The sequence below is a fragment of the Cupressus sempervirens genome, chromosome 1 (genome assembly GCF_028749045.1).
Source record: "Cupressus sempervirens isolate cs-2001-9-10 chromosome 1, ASM2874904v1, whole genome shotgun sequence".
In the NCBI taxonomy this organism is placed as follows: Eukaryota; Viridiplantae; Streptophyta; class Pinopsida; order Cupressales; family Cupressaceae; genus Cupressus; species Cupressus sempervirens.
Genome location: NC_143118.1, coordinates 500,354,349 through 500,367,903, shown reverse-complemented (window position 1 = coordinate 500,367,903; position 13,555 = coordinate 500,354,349). Strand labels below are relative to the sequence as shown.

General features: G+C 37.5%; 1 protein-coding gene across 2 annotated transcripts in view; it reads right to left on the bottom strand.

Annotated features, from left to right (window-relative positions):
• The window catches only part of LOC149578430 (inositol-phosphate phosphatase-like), a 95,339-nt gene that overhangs the window by 15,139 nt on the left and 66,645 nt on the right, over positions 1-13,555 (bottom strand). The window lies entirely within an intron of this gene.

The window sequence follows — 13,555 nt, the reverse complement described above, 5'->3', positions numbered from 1 at the left end:
TGTCTGCCAGCACAAGGGGTTTCGTCTTCATACTAGCTGAAAGCTGAAGCTTTCTGAAAGACTCTCACAAGAGAGAAAACTGAACTAAATCATAAATCAAGCATGCCCAAATGAAAGAGTGTCTTTTCCTTTTAACCCCACAGCTGTGACTCTTCGACTTCCCTCTTAGCATTTCGTCTTATCTCTCCTTGTCCTTTTGTCCACTTTGTAGTATGAAATTGACTTCTTTATATTTTGAGTTCAAACTCTCCAAGTCAATTCTAAGGTTATATATAATATACCTTCAATATTTCTAATATCCCAAAAAGAGGACATTACAAATTTCCCCTCCTTAAAATTGCTTGTCCTCAAGCAATCAATACCAGGATCCCATACATGTTTGCAAGTAGACTTGTAGCCCAAACTGAAAGAAAATCCAAACGTACTGCAAAGCAAGGTGTCACTCTGCGACCCATCCATCAACCCGATCCCTGAGTCCCATATAAAACTATGAAATATCACTGCACCTGTAGACTGTACAACTTTGCTTATCCTCGTAACCAATCTCAAACTAAGCAGAAATATAACCACCTCCTCAATAAGCCATAGCTGAATATTGTCAACATTCGGATCCCAAACCATATTGTCATAACCAGCCGATAAGATAAGGTAGAAATGTATCAATGAACTATGCATAACCTAGTAGATGGTGACAACCCGACCAAAATAGATGATGAAATACATAAACCGCTCAAAAACTAAAAGTAACACCCTAGGCACATCAAATACCATATTGTCATCATCAATCTGGAGAACCTCTGGGTACATAGGTACTATGAATAAGAATAAAGTTGAAAGAGCATTCCCTATGATCAACACATAACTCTTTTCAATACTATACCAAAAACTATCCAAAGGCTGATGTATAAAATCCAACCAACTATTGTATGGTGTCAAATCAAGAACCCTATGTGGACTGATCCAATGATGCACAACCATAGTCAAATCACCACTCCCATCCTGTGACCTAGTTTCGCTGTGAAGAACTATAGCTTGATCCAAATCTCTTAAGTTAAGAGAGCATCCTCTTCCTACAATCCAAAAGGAACTCTCTCCTCTACCTTAAAAAGTGGGCTATTGGAAAACCAAAACAGCATCTACCTCAAACAAAGGGTTGTCTACAAACTAGATTTGATCTGAAGTTTTGATACTTGATCGTTTGGGGCAGCTATCCAAGTCATACGTCTATTGAATACTATCAAATTCATCAATGACCTCTAAGAAAAATTCCTTCCTCTCTTTATCCTCCTGTTCCTAAGAGTGATTCGTGATTCTAATCTAATTTTCTGCTTCCTGAAGGGCAATCCGAGCATCATTTAGTGCCTTCTGGGTTTCCTTAAGCTCTCTATTGAGCTCCTTAATCTCATTCCTTTCTTTATTCAGCTAATCAACATGTGTTTCAGCAACCTTAAGAATGTTATCCTTGTCGAAAAGCAAATACAAATATTTTGATTTCATAGTTTCAAGAGTTGTTTTTATCACTTGTTGGCCAGTCCACTAAATACCTTAGTAATAAAGGATTGGACATCCTTCTACATTGACTCTATGACTAGACAGAATCATGTATTTTCCTAAGAATAACATGCTGACTTCGTTTTATTTGTCAACCCGAGAGCGCAAGCTTGAGAGGGTGGCTGCAAAGTATATGCTTTGATTCTTCTTTAAGTCATTACAACTTACAATAGGAAAGAAATGTTGAAGGAAACTAAGCTAGCAACTAAAACAACATTTGCCTTTAAGTTTAGAGTAATGTTGTAAACAGTAAATCTATTTAAACACCTATGCTGCAAGAACAGTTCAATGATTCTGTTATCAATGGTTGCAGAAACAACAGAAGTGGCTACAGAAGAATTGGAGGGTTGGTACCTTAATGGTAACCAATGTTTGCACTGATTTCTTCCCAAGTCAATGTACCAAGGAATCCTTATTGTACCAAGAGTTGGATTTTGTGGAGAGTGGGGTTCTTTGATTTTTAAATCATGTGGCATTCTCAACCATCGCTGTCTTGAGGCAATGATTGTTGTTTTAACATTTTGAGATAAATGTTGTTCCCAATCTGTAAAGGCCTTTTCTCTGACTGCACTCACCTTACCAAGTCCTGCAGGATTGCCCAAAATAGAAATCCAATCCAGATATGTTTGTCTAGAATATTGGACTTCTGGCCTCATGAACAAGGGTGTTTTCATCTCACTTTCTCTGCAGGGTGTGGCTTGATGTTCTCTACTTATTTCATTTTGCATCCATGACATTGCTGCCCTTAACTGCACATCCCCTACATACAGGACTAGGTTCCATTCAGTATCATTAAGCATGGCCAAATTGTGAAGATACAATTCATACAGTAAATTTTTCAAGGCCATAGGAACAAATTGAAATGCATCATAAAATTCATGTGGAGTATAGACAGAGGGGTTAAGTCCTACAATTCTAGTTAACTTATAATTGGCAAATTGTTCTTTAAGAAACAAAGCATGATCCTCAACCATCTTGTAAGTGTTGTCATAACATACCTAAAATGCCACAACCATTTCTTTGTTAACCTTCAACTAGTTTCTAAATGCATGCATTTCATTATCATGTTGATATAGCTCATCGTCTTGTAGTGTCATCTTGGATTGTTCCTCTGAAATCCTGTCATGGGCGTAGGAAATATGTGGTTCAACACACAAAAACCCCCCATTGCTATTACCTCGTGTGCAACCGACCTCATCCACCTGCTTGACAAAGCTAATATCCAAATCACCAATGTAGAAACTTGCACTCTGCGTCACCTCTTCTACGTGATCACCAGAAAGCTGTAAATCAATGGGGGTTGATTGCTCTTCTTTTTCAAGGTCCTCTGTTAGATGATTTTGATTTGCTGTAAATTCTTCATGGTTTTGCATTGGTCTTTTGCAAGGAGATCCTGAGCTAATTCAAAATACTTTTTTTTGCAAAACAAGTCTTATTTTGGAGTTTTGGATGGAAATCCATGAAATCACTGAAGGCTAATTCTTTTTGAATCTTCGGAGGGAGTTTTTTGTATTCATCATACATAACAAGTACCTATGTTTTGAGATACCATTTTTGATTTTCGATTTGCTGAACACTTGACATGACTGATGAAGCATCTTCATTCTTTTCCCAAATATTCTCCAATTTTAAGGAAACTGCTCTCTTTTGTAGTTTTGCTTCATAGTTTCGCATTTTCAGTATATCTGGTTTCTGAAAAAGTTTCACTCCTTTTGCTGTTAGTTTTCTTTTTTATAATCAGTTGAATAGTCCTGTCAGCTCATACAATTTGCAAGCTGATTATCAAACTGTTGCAAGACAAATCTCCTGACAAGCATTTAATTAGACACTTGAGTGAATATACCACTCAATGCATGCCACTCTTTTCCCATGGTATTTCTGTCAAACACTTTGCATAGATTCGAGAATTGATTCAGGCTTCACTTGCCATTAAAGACATACATAAATCTTATTGCATAGGAAAGGTTGTAAAGCTAAGTACATAACCATTCACCATGAAATCCTTTTTTGAGCACCATAGTTCAAACTTACAACACATGATAACACTCATCGTGGAATATAATGGAGAAGCAACCAATCACTAGGTTTGTGTTGGACGTTTAAGGATATATTTGCTTCAGCCTGAAAAATTCAAAGTAACGTTTGTCGATGATTCAATCAGAGATCTGGCAACAACAAGTACTGTGCTAACACTAATAATATACTGGAACCTATAACAACTGTACTATTTTTTTCCACTTACTACTGTGTGCCTTGTTTATTGTAAGTTCCCTTGCACTTTGTTCTAGAAATGTTGATGTACCATTCCACAGTCAACACTCCCTCTGTAAAGGAAAGAATATAAGGACTCGTTTTGCTGCCTGACACCCAACTTGGTGGTTGCAACTACGCCAGGATAGTTAATTCATATGCCTAGACATTTATCTTCCCTAACTATCCAACTTCTGAGTTTGCCACTTTGTCACCTATCTTCCAAACCGACTCCTGTAGTGTCAATTCTGCTCCCAAATTTACCAACAGGACTATAGTGCATTATTTTCCTTCCAATATTCTAACAAAGAATGTTTGTTCCAACTCGAATGCTTGCAAGGATAATAACCAGCAAAGATTCATTCATGTTTTTTGATATCCTTTAGAGCTCGTGCAGTGCAACTCACGAAAACTCCTATTCCAATTTTCCACTCCCAATGGTGGCCATAATTGGTTCCTATAGTTATCTTTGATGCGTCAGATCCACAGACTTGACTTCAATTTTGAAAGATTACAGAATTTTAACATTGAAGAGAAGCCTGATATAATGCCAACAACTTTCCAACCGTTTCAGCTGTCCACATCCTTGCTTCCACAACTTGCTAGTAACGTCAAACGGAAATGACACGAATAAAATTCTTCTCACTATTCTGGCACTTCCTTTTTTGAAGATAACTCCAGATGTTCATCAAACACATATGCGGAGTCTTGCCACCAAGGTTGCTTCACAACGATTTAACTCCAACCGCAGTAGGATGGAGTACAATACTTGTCACTGACCCTAGCAATGTCGTTTCAATGCTTTCTTTAGAAAGGGTCTGAATAGATGGAGATTTCCACTTAATGCCAAGATTACATCTGACTTTTCATTCTTGGTAATTTTCGAGATGGGTGGAATTTCCATGATGGGTGGAATGAGCAGTTTGTGTGGCTAGGTTTGATGAACTCCACGTCTCGTGAGAGTTTTTATGAGAATTGTTATCCCCATGTATTTCCAATAATTTGTTTGTTGATGCGGTGAGAACACATCTGCAGTCGAGTTCTCTGGCCTTCTAACTTCCCCACTTGCCGTCACAGATTCTCTCTACACCATCTGACATCCACTATCTGTTTGCTGATTTCCTTGGCTGCCCACCCTTGACTACCAACTCTTCCAATCTGACTTATGAAATAACCCACACTTCCCGCACAACCTGTGCTTCTTGGAGGGTGACTGTTGTAGCTATCTGAATGTCTTCCTCCCGTAACCTCCACCTTTGGCTATACTACAATCTATAAGTGCACAAGGATCCTGTAGAGTTACCTTAAATACCTTGTATTTCTCCTTCGATATACTTTTGCTTTCATACAACTACAACCATACTAGCCGTCCATGGCCTGTTGAGTGGTGTAACCGTCTTCCTCAATACCGTGTTTAACCCATGGATAATAATGAGAGTCGGTAGGGAAACCTGAGTATGCTATGAGAACTCATTCGATCTACAACTCCCTACGCTTAGTCAATCTACCATCTACCACTATGTGAAATGCATTAACCTGACTGTTGCTAGAGATGACTCCCTTCAGTTGCCTATTTCCTCTACAGCTTTCCAGGTGATTGAGCTAATTAGATATGTGTTATCATCTCTATGAAAAGCCTGCTCAATGGTTTTTTTCCAACCCATATCCAAGGAAAAAGTTTAGTTGAGGGCGTAAAAATCTCTAAGACTTTGAGAATCTTTGTCAATGAAGCAAAGTAGCACTTCCCTTGAGGATGTGATAGTATATGTATGCGAACATTTGCATCGGATGCTTGATCCCACACTATTTAGCCATGTTGTAGCTCAGTTACACAAGCAGATGTAATGGTAGCCCAAACATTTAAAAAAGGAGATTGATATTTTATTGAAGTTGAAACTAGAAGAAGCACCCAAACTATAATATGTCTATAAAGATCTATAGCTTCTTTTATATTCTCTTTTGCCTGTATTAATCCTGATGTAACCAGGGAAAAAGTTGTCATAGTTTCCACATCAAATGAGGATAATATACTTTGAAGATAAAGTTTTATCTCTTACGAAAATAAATTCAATGTGATCCTTTCCAAAAATCTAACCAAGTTGTTATAAATTCCACTATTATTAAAACTCACAAGCTGGCAAGACCTTTAGCTCTGATACCAATGAAATATTTCGAATTGGATATTTACTAAGATTTCTCTTTTTTCAATATAATCAAAACTAAAACATTACAGATGTATTACAAAATACAATAAAACCAGCAAAATCTCCAATAGATACTAAGTCGTTCTTTCTTAAAATAACATTTCAAATGTCAGCATATTAAAGTACATTACAAATGAATAGAATTAAACCAGTAAACTCACATTACATTCCTTCAAACACGTTATTGCATTATACAACAGCAATATAATAACCAACATCCAATCCCAAATACAGCTTAACAATTAGATTGGAAAACTTAAGAAAATAACCTGTAAGCACGAGCGAGACACCTAATGTGACATCTCCAAGGACAATGGGTTTGCATCCATTGTCTACCAGCACGAGGGGCTACGTCCTCATACTAGCTAAAAGCTGAAGCTTTCTAAAAAACTCTCACAAGAGAGAATATGGAACTAAATCATAAATTAACCATGCCCAAATGAAAGAGTCTCTTCTCCTTTCAACCCCACAATTGTGACTCTTCGACTTCCCTCCTAGCATTTTGTCTTATCTCTCTGTCCTTTTGTCCACTTTGTAATATTAAATTGACCCCTTTATATTTTGAGTTCAAATTCTCCAAATCAATTCTAAGGTTATATATGCCTTCAGTATTTCTAATGTCCCAAAAAGGGGACATTACATAAAGGCTCTTAACACATTGGCTTGGGCCGCCATGTGGCAGCTCCTCACGCCATAAAGGAAGCAGCAACCATGTTGCACAAATGTGCTTGAATCTCTCCACATGGATGGCCGACGCAACTTGCAAGATATCAAAGAGTTGCGACAAGTTATGTGGTGTGAAATGAAAAGATGACATATGGCAAGCCTACATTGAGTCTATGCTCTAAAGAGTTTTGTCTCCAAAGTCCCGTGATTTCTTGTCTCGTCTAGACATTCAACTTATGGTTTACCAAACTAGAGGGAAGAATAGGTGGCATCATTTATGTAAAGGGATGAGTGGTCAAGCTTGTTTGAGGATGTCATTCCAACCACCATAATAATGACTAGGCCGGAGATTATAAAGATGGGGAATCTTTTTAATTCGAGAAAAATTTGTCTAGAGGATAAGGGCTTGATTTTTTAAGCCAGAATGGGGCTTAGAATTGAAGTTTCATGACTTTTGGAAGACGTTATTAAGATTGGAAGCCAAACAGTTGTAAAACCAAACCTTAGCATTTTATGCTCTTAAAAAGAAGATAAATACATGAATTTGTGGAAAGTTGACCTCTATAAAGTATGCATCTCCAATTAATTAAAAAAAATCTATGGCTTATTTCCAAATTTTATAGTGATCAATTGTTGATTATTTCCTTCCTTACAGTGGGTTGTATTTGTTAACTATGGTCTATAGGATCTGTCATACTCTTACAATTTTCCATAAAATCTTTAAATATTGAAGCCATGAAAATTATAATTATAATAGGAAAGTATCTATGAAAATTTTGGCACATCACCATATTGTAGTTTTGTATTTCATTTATTTTTCCCCTATACTCTTCCCTAAACAAAGAGTCGACTTCCAATAGACCAAAGGTTGATTAACAAACAGCAAAAAATGTCCCACATTCACAAAACACCCCAAGGTTATGTCTCACTAGTGTACACCTTTGAGATCAGCAACTCTTTTCTAGCAATGCCCAATGGGACCCTTTGAACTCCTAATTAAAAACATTGTTTATGATTCGGAGATTGGTTACAAGGTCATAGACAACACAAAATCCAAGCTTATTTATGCCCCAGCTAGTAAAACCCAAAGTAAGAGCTCTAAGAAAAAGTACAACTCAACCTCAAGTTCAAGAGGAAATTCAAATGGTCCTTCCAAGGCCCCCAAGGAATTATGTAGCATGGAATGGAGTATCACACTCCTAGCCCCTACCCTACCAACCAATATGTTATCCCATTCCCACCAATGCTCCCTAACTTCACACGAGAAGATTTCAAAACACTATCCAAACAACTACAAGATGTGGCTAATGTATGCTAGTGTACCATGTTACAAAGTAAAACATGTCACTCAAGTTACTAGTAACCTCCTTCAAAAGAAAAGCCCATTAAGTGGTATAGATGACTGCCCCTTAACTTAAGCAGTACCTAGGATCAACTTGGAGACAGATTCTTGGACCATTGCACCAAGAAAGGAGACCAATCATTCTTAAATCTGCAACTAATAATCATCAAAGAGCTCCTAGGGAAGCCATAATAATTTTCAACATTAGATTTCATAAAACCTAGCTAAGGATCCACGCATTAGTTTGACCTCAACAAGTATGGTGATAGTTTTCTACCTAAAGGGTCTCAATTTAGACATAATCTAGTCACTTGGTGGCCAAACACTCTGATGCAAATGACTTGGCCGTGAGTGTTGAGAATAGTCTACTAGACATAAGATAGCTCCCTTTGCGACCACCTATGACTATGTATCCTATAATCCCAAACTCACCACAAAATGTCACCCCTAATAGTTCTTCCACGGTACTTTCCATGTATGCTTATCTTAATGCTCAGCCAACATCCACTTCCTACTCATTAGCTATAGAGATGAACAACAATTAAAGCCTATTGCAAAGTTTTTTCTAATGAAATAATTAACCTCAAAAGGCAACAAAACATGCCCCTAAAGCTTCCCAACCAGAGTTTATAGGAGAAGAAGCCTCTATTCCAGCACAATTAGCACCAAGATAATGTGAGAACAAACAACCATTCCCAGCCTTCCAACTAGATTCTACCAACCACCACACCTTGGACTATTCCAACAAACCAAACTAGAAAGTCCCCAAGATATAGCAACCTAGCGGATAACACAAATATGTGGTGCTTTCCATGTAATGATGCACATATGCCTCGCAATTTGTCCCAATGGCAATCTTCAACAAATGATAGCTAAGAAACAAAGGTAATTAATTGCACCTAATGTAAATACTTATTCCTATCAATCTCCCAGAACGGAGAGTGCCATGCTGATTGCACAAATGTAGGGAATGTCCTCGAAAAGGAAAGCGAAATAGCTATGGATTGTGCCCTTTTTTTCCTAGATGGAAGAGGAAGACACAATGTTTGTTTACAAAATTTTAACATCAAAAGCTCCTCGAGAGCAATTAGGTTATTACTCATAAACAAAGATAAAGTTGTGACCAAAGAACTAATATCCCTATTATTGTAAGCAAAGCCCATTCCCAAAAAAGAGTACAAGTTTGTAGGTGTCGCAAATATTCTCAAAATAAATGGGTATCCTTTCAAACATGTTGAAGGAGTCGAGAATCAAGTTCTCTAGGTCACTTAATGTAGTGGAGCAACTGAAGAAGGGTCTAGCTCAAGTATCTGTATGCGACATCATGTCCCAAAACAAATCTCTCTTTAATAAGCTCTAGAGAGTCACAAGAAATTAGAATCAACCAAGATTATTCCTAGGCGAGACCAAATAAAGGATAAAGAGAATTATGTAGGAGGGAATGTACATGAGCATTGTAGCATTCACACACACCAAAGAGGAGAGTGAGTAAAACTCACAATCTTTTCGACTTCAATTTTAGGGGATAAGTTGTTACATAAATCCATGATCGAGTTTAATGCTAACACTACTATTATGCCAAAATAAATTGCCTGATTATTTAAGTTAGAATATGAGCGTTTAAATTGAGGAGTCCTACAATTAGATGAAAAATGGTCCAAGCCATAGAGGTGATTAAAACCCTTCAATTAATCCTATAGAGGGACGACTCTATAAAGAGACAACTGAAGGAGAGAAAGTCCATGAGGTTGTAGCAATCACAAACAACAAAGAGGAGCTAACAAAAGAAGAGATACATGAGACAAAGCCTAATCCCTTCTTGATTTCGATTGTTGGGGATAAGTTGTTTCATAATTTCATGATCAACACTAGTGCCAACACCACTATTATGCCAAAACAAATTGCAAAATCATTTAAGATAGAGTTAATCCTTTAGATTGAGAATTCATAAAATTGGATGGAAAAAGGGTCCAAGCCATAGGGGTGACCAAAAACCTTCAATTAACTTTGTATTCATGCCCTTGTATCACAATGCCTCAAGTTGTAATGGTAATAGATCTTCCTTGCATTTTCGAACTATCTTTATCTTGATATTTTAGTACCAAAATAGAGGTGTAATTGTTTCTTGATTGTGTGGGTTCCCGAAACCCCAAATTGGAAATCCAAGAGCCTGCCACTTCCCTGACAGGATTCCACAATCAATTCTGGCCAAAGAATAAGAATCACCTTCATTCCCCTACACTTTAGGCTTTGTGTAATGTCCCCTTTTTGGGACATTAGAAATATTGAAGTCTTATTATATATAATGTTAAAATTGACTATGAGAGCGAAGACTCAAATTATTAAAAGGGTCAATTTAATGTTATAAAGAGGGCAAAAGGTCAAGGAGGAATAAGACGAAATGCCAGAGGGAAGTTGAAGAGTCGCGAGGGAATAGGACGAGAGCCAAAGGGGAGTTGAAGAGTCTTAGCTTGTGTATTAAAAAGGGAAAGAGACTTATTGTTGAGGATGCTTGATTTATTATTTCAGATTCCAGTTCTCCCTTGCGAGAGTATTTGGACAGCTTCAGGTTTCAACTAGTATAAGGACGTAGCCCCTCGTGCTAGCAAACAGTGGATGCAAACCCATTGTCCGGGAAGACATCAATTCAACTGTTTCATATGTGCTTATAGGTTTTTCTCTTGAGTTTTCCAACCTGACTATAAAGCTATATTTAGGATTGGATTATTGTAGCCAGTTATTGTATTGCTCCTGTATAATGCAATAACGTAGTTTTAAGGAGTTGTATGTGAGTTTACTAGTTTTATGTTGTTGGTTTGCAATGCATTTTATATGCTTGAATTCCTGAATATTATTTGGACAAGAACGGATTATTATCTTGCGGAGAATCTTCTAGTTGTATCATATTACATATGCCTATGTTCAAGTTTTGAATACTATATTCAAGAAGTAGCTGGGTAAATATCTGTTGGGATTCCTATCAGTTTCGATTGTGACCGTATTATATCTACAATATTTAGTCCTGAATATATTGTTAAAAGGGAAATTTAGTAAATACCCAATTCAGGATATTTCAATGGTATCAGAGCTAGTCTTCCTGCCAGCCTGTAAATTTATAACAAAGACGTGTATCCTGCCATCCTGAAGGGTCAAATTGGCTCAATATAGTATTTGCATACCAGAGTTTTAGCAAAGGTATATTTTTAGAACAGTGTATCGAAACAAATTCTATTGTTGCCTGGGAGGTTACAAGTATGTATGGACTCCACTATTATATTGGCAAATGATATCATGGGGCTAAGGGTTTAGTAGTTGCGAGAAGTGTGTGTTTGTTTGCAGCAATTCAGCTACACATTGACAGAGGTAATTGGAGGTCTGTGGGAGTTTGAATACAGTATCTAAGGAAGGTGAGACGTCTACCTACAATAACGTCTATCACTCTAAAGCCTTTCAGAAAGCACATTAGAGTGGAAACAAATGTAGAGATAATAGAAGGAACGAGTGGATTGGGAGTAGTACAAGCAGTAAGTACCCACTGTTGGAAGGTGCCCAGATTGATTGCCATGAGGAGTTAAGAGGGAAGACACCGACCCAGGCACATTCCAGACCAAGGGCAGCTACAGCATATTGTGGATGCAGTAGTGGTAATCGGGTGGTCATTTAATCATAGTTTCAGGAATGGTGGAAGAACGCAAAAATCGGTGGGTGGTCTAGCTTACTACCAAGGATCAACAGCCTTCACCAGCAAATAATGTGTTACAATGTGACTGTTATTCAGGGTTAGTCTAGAAATAGGATAACAACATTCAGCAATGGGAACAGATTGGATAAGATCAAGAAGGGTACTATGAAGCCATATGAGCAGTTAGCCCAGAATTCAGAATCCGATATAAGAGCTAAAATATTCAGCACTTATGGAGAGTATAAAGAACTTCCTACCAGAATTCAGAATGATTTATCATTCAATGATTACTTGGATTTTCATCTAGAGCAGCAAAATAAGACAGAGATGGCAAAGAGGAAGTATTCGGAATTGGTTCACGATCTTCTTGCAAGAATCTAGTGCAAAAATGTATACAACGAATTTTTAGAAAATCATGATCAGCGAATAGAGGTTCTTGAAAAAGAATAGTCAACTAACATTGTTTTACAACCTTCCGACGACCATGTATAAGATATTACACAGGGTGCAAGTTTTTATGTTGGTGAATTGAAGGTTAGTGTTGACAAACGGGCTGATGAGGATGGTTGCACACGAGGTAATAGCAAATTGAAAATTTTGTGTGATGAACCATATATTTTCTACACCCATGATAGGAATTCAAAGGAACAATCCAAGATGACACTACAAGATGATGAGTTGTATCAACATGATAATGAAATACATGCATTTAGAAACCAGCTAAAAGTTAACAAAGAAATGGTTGTGGCATCTTTGGTACGTTATGACAGCACTCACAAGATGTTTGAGGATCTCTACAGGAAGGTTCAAAAGAGAGTGGAAGAAGAATGGCTTGTTTCTGATTTGCAAGTGATCAAAACAGTTCTTTAAACTATGAAATCAGATTATTTATATTTGCTTTCCAGCAGAGATAACCTTCATAAGGTTGCTAAAATACATGTTGATCAGCCTAGAAAGGAAAGGAATGGAATTATGGACGTCAATAAGGAGCTTAAGTCTACTCAGGAGACATTGGATGAAACTCGATTTTCTCTTCAGGGAGCAGAAAACTAGATTAGGGACACAAATCACTCTCGGGAACATGAGGGTAAGGTGAGGCAACGGTTTTTCAAAGAAGTCATTGTTGAGCTTGATAGCATTTAGCAAACTTATGACTTGGACAGTTGTCCTAAAAGACTAAGTACCAAAGTTTCAAATCTCATTCAGCTTATCGACAACCCCGTGTTTGAAGTTGATCCTAATTGGATTTCTGATAATCTGTTGTTTGAGGTAAACGAGGACTCTCCTTTTGATTATCATGAAGAAGATGATTCTGATTTCAAGATATGGAATCCTGGTATGATTCCTAGCAATGAATATGGGTCACAAGTTGGAAGTGGTGATTTGACTACGGTTGTGCATAGGGTTCCTGATTTCACACCAGACAGGAGTTGGTTGGATTATATACATCAACCTTTGGATAGTCTTTGGTGTAGTTTTGAAGAGAGTTATGTGTTGATCATAGGGAATGCTCTTTCAGCTTCATTCTTATTCATAGTACCTATGTACTTGGAGGTTCTCCAAATTGAAGATGACAGATATTTGTTGCGCCCAGGGTGTCACCTTCAAAATTTGAGCGGCCTGTTTATTACATCATCTATTTAGGTTGGGTTGTCACCATCTATTGGGTCATGCATAGTTCATGGATACACTTCTACCTTATCATAGTGGATGATTATGACAATAGGATTTGGGATCCAGGTGTTGATAGCATATATCTATGGCTTATTGAGGATTTGGTTACAGCTCTACTTAGTTTGAGATTGGATGAAGTGATGATCAGAGTTGTACAATTTACAAGTGCAGCGTTCTTTCATAGAG